Source organism: Lygodium microphyllum, chromosome 21 (assembly GCF_053477565.2).
Source record: "Lygodium microphyllum isolate KBCC chromosome 21, Lygodium_microphyllum_v1.1.10, whole genome shotgun sequence".
Lineage (NCBI taxonomy): Eukaryota > Viridiplantae > Streptophyta > Polypodiopsida > Schizaeales > Lygodiaceae > Lygodium > Lygodium microphyllum.
In genome coordinates, this window is record NC_141155.1 from 82,250,413 (window position 1) to 82,257,289 (window position 6,877).

Genomic DNA, 6,877 nt, shown 5'->3' on the forward strand with positions numbered 1-6,877 from the left:
ACAAAGTAGATGTGAAAGAACGAATGATGAGATGGCTCCTTCTATTTCAGGAGTTCGACTTTGAGGTGATTACTAAGCCTGGTCGTTCCCATGTTCTGGCTGATCATCTGTCGCATATCCCACAAACTGCAGACGAGGAGCAGGATGATCCAGACCTCCCTGATGCTTCCCTATTCTTGGTAGAAATTGTAACTCCCTGGTATGCAGACATTGCCAATCTGCTGGCAACCCAACAATATCCTCCTGGTATTTCTAGTCGGGAGAGGAAGAAGCTTATGCTGGAATCAGCCCCCTACACCTTGTTAGGCAGTGCACTGTACAAGAAAGGCAAAGATGAAGTGCTCCGAAGATGTGTTGCAAGAAATGAGATTGGAATTGTTCTGAAGGCTTGCTATGACGAGCCATGTGGAGGCCACTTTGCAGGGGAAGCTACAGCCATGAAGGCTCTGCTAGCAGGATATTGGTGGCCTACAATTCATAAGGATGCCTATGATTACTGTAAAAGATGTGATGCTTGTCAAAGAATGGGGAAACCCACCAAGACAAGTGCCATGCCACTACAACCTATCCTTCCTTTGAAGCCTTTTGAGAAGTGGGGCATCGACTTCGTAGGTCCGATCGATCCTCCTACCAGAAGGAAACAGAACCGATACATCCTCGTATGTACGGATTATGTCACAAAGTGGTGTGAGGCTAAAGCCCTAAAGCGGGATGATGGTAACAGCGTGGCCCTGTTCATGTATGAGAATATCATCACCTGTTTTGGCAGTCCCTTAGAGCTGGTAAGTGACAGAGGCGCTCATTTCATTAATAAAGTCATGGAAGAATTGACAGAGTTGTATAAGATCCGCCATCGCAAGTCCACTCCTTATTATCCCAGAGCCAACGGTCAAGTCGAAGTCACCAATCACATCCTCTACTCGATTCTGACAAGAACGATTGCCGCACATCGTTGTGATTGGGATGATCGACTTACAGAGGCCCTCTGGGCATACAGAACCTCCCATAAAGCAGCAACAGGACAGACACCTTTCCAGCTGGTGTATGGTACAGAAGTTGTTTTTCCTGTTGAACTGGAATTACCCTCTTTGAGAGTGGCTATCAAAGAACGTTTGGGGGACGATGATTCACTGCAACGCCTTCTCCTGCACTTGGAATGTTTGGAGGAATTTCATAGGATGGCTCTACAGTGCATGGAAGCCACGCAAGCTCGACGCAAGGCTTACCATGATAGCTTCATCAAGCACAAGGAGTTCAAAGAAGGTGATTTGGTCCTAGCCTATGATTCACGATTTGGCAAGTTTCCTAGCAAGCTCCAATAGTGGTGGATGGGCCCCTATAAGGTACTTACCGTCAACCCTAATGGCTCTGTCCAAGTGCAGACCGTTGATGCCTCTGATGATCCCTTTCTGATCAATGGATATCGCCTGAAGAAGTACTTCCCTCCTTGGGGATCTTGACAATTACGGTCACTTGATCTTTTCCCTCATTGGCGCGGCACTGTATTTCTTAGGATGCTACTTTTGATAGCCGTTCTTCAGCCACTCTTGATGCGGTGGACGCAATCCTCTGTCCCCTCAAACCCCCCTTCCAGCCTTGATATTTTATCCTCTATTTTCTACCAGCGACAGTGGCGAGGTTGGTTCTGATACATGGTCTCTCTATCCTTCCCTTGCTTAATTCGAAGAGAAAAAAAAGAAGAAGAAAAAATATATATACATATCGGTCATGGGAGAAAAGGACTTAGGTCCCTATCATGCCGACCTATTCTTCGAGAAAAGGTGGAAACACCCTCGGGATTAGGGGAAAACAAGAAAAAAAAAAGAGAAAGAAAAAAAAAACAAACAAAGAAATGAAAAAAAAGAAAAAATAAATAAATCTGTTATGGGAGAAAAGGAAGCAATTCCCTGTGATAGCAGGCCTCGTTCCAAGAAAAGGTGGTAAACACCCTTGGGCGGGAAGCTGGCTGTGGAAAAGGTGGCAACACCCAGCAGTCCAAAAATTGGATTCATTGATTAATATCCCTAGGATCCCATTCCGAAGCTACCTCCCTTGGTACGCTGTGTCCTGGGTCTCTCTGCAGAGCATCTAACTGTCCTTTAGCAGACGACATGTTCCTATCTAACACAATGTTCGATTTGATGGCTACCTCCCTGGTTACACCTCTTCAACAACTGACGACGCGATCTTCATCGACAAACAATCAAGTGACGTGAGCTTTCATCCTAACCGGATGGGGACGTGAGTAGGGATTGCCCTCTGTAACTTTCAACAATGAGTGGGACAGAGGATGGGCCGAGAGACCAGTCTTTTTCCTTCAAATCAAATGAGAGGTGAGAAATGTGAATGAAGTGTTGCACGCATGGGATGGGCCTCTCAATGCACAAGGCATGATTTGTTCTTGTGCACTGCACTATAAGGCTCCTTGAACTTCTTTCTCGCACTGTATGCCGGCACAGGGCAGGATGCATAGTTGCACCATCAAATGCGCACAAGGCATACAACCTTTGCACAAGTGATTGTGAGGATAATATCAATGGGTTTCAGGAACGGGCTGCCCTCCTGTAACTATCAACAGAGAGTGAGACAGAGGGTGGGCTGAGTGTGACTGGAGTTTCTTCAATCAATTACCGAGAGGTGAGATTGAGGGACGTTACGACACTTGGAGTAAGGTATGTTCCCGTTTTCCTATGCACCCCCGGGATGGGTCTTTGCCGTCATCACAAGACATATCACCATGTTCTGTACACTGCACTCTAAGGCTCCCTTGCCTTCCTTCTTGCACCTATGCCAGACGGGTTGGACGCACTAATGCACCATCAACTGTACACCCTGGCATACTCCCTCTGCACCGTTCCCCCTTGTTGATTCCTCAACTGGGTACGCGATATGGGTTTCAATCCTTATTCCTCGAGTGCTATTAGTCATCGGGCGAGTGACTGTTCTTTCATTTCATTTGAGTGACTGTGAGTGGAGTGTAGTATTCCTTATCATCGAAAAATTTCCTGCGATTCCTTCCATCAGCTACCTCCCTAGGTGCTGCCACATGGTCCCTGCCATGACGGACATGTGCTGCGAAGATGCCTTGGTACCTCCAGAAGCCGACAACAACACAGGACGTGCCATCGACACTCAACCTTGCTTCTTAACAAAATGGGCCAAGTTTTTCTAACCCTACACCTTCTGTTTCTCCGTGACGGTCATGTTTTAAGTGTGGGGACGTTAGTGGATGGTCTGTGGCATGGTCCTAGGTCCCTGTTGCTCGGTTAACCCTATCCGTTAAGGTCTTAAGTGTGGGGATGCGTCCCTGCGCGTCTACATTGCATACCCTTCTGCATATGCCTCAACCTGCTCATGCATGTATACCATGCCTTGCTGTTACCCTGATGGGGTCCCTTCCCACCCACCCGGTTATGTTCCACCCACCCTTGGGGCTATTCCCTTGCAGTTTTCCTTCTTTCCCTGCTTTTGAGGTCCTGCCATGAGATTGCATCCTATGTTCCCCAATGTCCAAATCCAACCTTATAGCCCTGTTCCTCTCTTTGAACTGACTATTTTTCCTTTTTACCTACCCCTGTTCCGGTGTACGGTTTTTGAGTTATTAATTTTTGAAGCATTTTGCGCAAATTAGCCGGTTTTCTATGTGAACGCGCTTTGCTTGCTTCGGAACCGTGATCTGACATCATAGCCCTGACAACCACTTTTCCCTTGACATTTTTCCTTTTTACTCCAAGTCATTCCGCTACCCGGTTTGATCGATATTAATTTTCCGGTTTTTTAAGACCTTTTCGTGCGTCTTTTTGACCTTTTTCCATGTGAACCTGCCCTGTTTGCATCAGAATTCCAATTTGATTTGACACCGTGTCCCTTGTGTCTTTTCCTACCTTTTTCCTTTTTCCTCCACCCTCTTTTGACTTCTGAATTTATTATTATTAATTTTTAAATGAGTTTTTAGGCTTATTTTTAGAGTTTTTTGCATGTGAACCCCTCCTACTTTCACCGGAACTGCGGTTTAACGTGATAACCCTGTGCCACTCCTTCCTGCAGACATTTTTTCTTCTTACTACATGTCATTCCGGCACACGGTTCGTCTGATATTAATTTTCGATCCCATTTTCGGGTTTTTTTGGGTTTTTTCCACGTGAACACGTCTTATCTCAGTCGGAATTATGTTTTGATGTGATAGGATTGTCGGGCACATCTTTCTGCACGGTTTTCCTTTTTCTTGCACTTCGTTCCGATGCATGAAACTTCCGATATTAAATTTTAATTGCGTTTTTTGGTTCGTTTTTTGTGTTTTTTGCACGTGACCGCCCTTTACCCCTCCCGGACCCTCCGTCGTATATTTTCCCTATCTTTTGCCTGCCGTCCTACCCACTTTTTGTTTTTATATCCTTTCGTTTTGACATCCGGATTGGGAGTTCTTAATTTTTCTTTATTTTTTATGTGTATTTACGCGCTCCGTCCCGCACGTGAACGCGCCTTTTTCAATTTTACGCGTTTTAACACGCCCCGGTCGCATCCGCGTGTCTCGTCCCCGTATCGGGGCATCCATTCAATCCCGTCACGGCAAATTTTTTTACCCTCGCCCCGCGCACGCGCGCGGGACGAGGGGGTACGCCCCTTGCATGGGCCCCTGCCCATTAACCCTTCCCTCTTCCCCTATGGGCACCCCCCATGGGCCCTGCCCTTTCCTCTGCCCCCTTGCATGGGCCCCTGCCCATTGACCCTTACCCTCCCCACCTTCTCTCTCTCCGACCCCTCCCCAATCCTAACTGCCTCCCCCCCTTCTCTCCCTCTCCTGCTCCTGCGTGCCCCCTCCCTACCTTCCTCTCCACCCCCCTCCCTACCTCCTTCTTCCTCCCCGCCATTTCCTTCTCCCCCCTCCTCTTCTTCTCCTTTTCTCCTCCTTCCTCCCCTCTCCTTTTCCCCTCCTTCCTCTCCCTCCTGCCTCGTCCTCCCTCCCTGAGCTGCCTTGTAGCAGCGCCAGTTGCCGTGCGGCCGCCCCCTCGTCGCCCTTCGGCCGCTCCCACGTCGCCTCCAGCCCGGCTCGCCAGTTGCAGTGTGGCCGCTCCCTCTTCGGTCGTCCCTGCCCGCCTCGCCCTCCACGTCGTCGGCTGCCCCTGCCCGCAGCGCCCATCCCGCCATTCGCTTCCTCGTCGGCCGCCTTCTCGCCCCTGCCCCCGCCAGTCGCCGCCTTTGTCCTCCTCGCCGTCCTCCAATCCGCCGTCACCCATCGCCGCGCTGCCGCCTCGTCAGTCAACTCCAGCCTCCCGCTTCCCGCCTGTTACCCCCTTCCTACCCATTATAACCCCACACCTATTAACCCCCCCTAAACCCCTTTCCCACCACCCGCACAACCCCACCCCCTCCCCTGATTCCTGTTCCTGCGCCCAGCACACACACCACCTCCCCCACTCCCCTAATCCCCTTTCACACCCCATTCCCACACGCACACCCACCACCCCTAACCAGGCCCTCTTTCCCTCCACCTTTGCACACACCCCCCCATCCTTCTGTCAGTCCGCTGTCCTACCCCAGCAGCCTCGCAGCACCTGACCCCTCCTTAACCCCCCGACACGCGGCACCTCGGCCACCGCCCCATCCACACGCCGGATTTCCTTCGAGACTTCAACACGCGCACGGGTGTGTACGCGCTCGTGGGAGTTTGTGGTTGATCGTGCGATTGTTCGTGCGCGGCTTCGGGATTTTAATCATCGGTTGCTGACACGCAGCTGCCATGCAGCCTATTGCTGGGTATTTTCCCAGATTTTTAATTCACACACCCGCAAACCCTTTTACAATTTAAAAAAAAAAACAAAAAACAAACACCAACATTGAAAAATACAAAACAAATCATTAAAAACTACTTTCAATTCTGAAAAAAATCCAGAAAAATCTAGAACACTTTCCGATTATTTTTGCAACCCATGGCCATATTTTTCTAAACCTGTAAATTTCAGAACAAATATTTTTGCCTATTTTTAAAATTCCAAAATCTTTCAAAATACCCAAAAATATGATAAAAATTCATTAAAAATGCTAAAAATTTCCAAATTAATTTTTGAAAAATTCCTAACATTTTCCTTAACATTTTTATTTATTTTTGACATATTTTTCTTAGCTGTCATAATCTTTTCTTTCACACCTAAATTCCTTGAAAATTCAATTTTTTTTAAAAAAACAAACTCACATTTTTCATCCAACACCCCAACTAAACGTCTAGAATAAATCCAGATATTTTTTGATTGAGGAGAGCGCATTCTTTGCATTTTCATACACCCACTACTAGGTATTTTCCCTTTTATTTGTTATTGTTATTTTTTTAAAGCTCCCCCACAACCCACGGTTAATATAAAAATAAAAAATAACCATGAACAAACAAACACACTAACCAACAAACACCCAAATAATTAACATAAATGAAACCTACACACCACCATGGCACGCGCATTCGCGTTATATAACTACACCATATTTTTTTAATTAAAATAAACCCGCCGTTCGCTTAGCACGCGCTACGTGCGCTACAGAGGCACTTTAATTTTTAATTACAATGAACCAGCCGTCACAAGAGCACGCGCTGGCAAAAAAGCGCTCCGCATCACCTTAATTTGTAATCAATGAACTTGCATTTAGAGACCCAGTTTGGGTATCGAAGTCCGGGAATCGAATTAACGCACCGCTTTAACCTAATAATTGGTAATTAAATTTATAATAAGGAACCGTCGTTTTCTTGCTAAGGTTTATCACTTAATAAAAATTCACCCATTCTTAATAATTTCTTAAAATAAACATTTCGGTAAATTAATTTCCCCTCACTGCACTTAATCCCCTTTTTTAACAAACCGTTTCGTGGGATGGGTATGCACAGTCA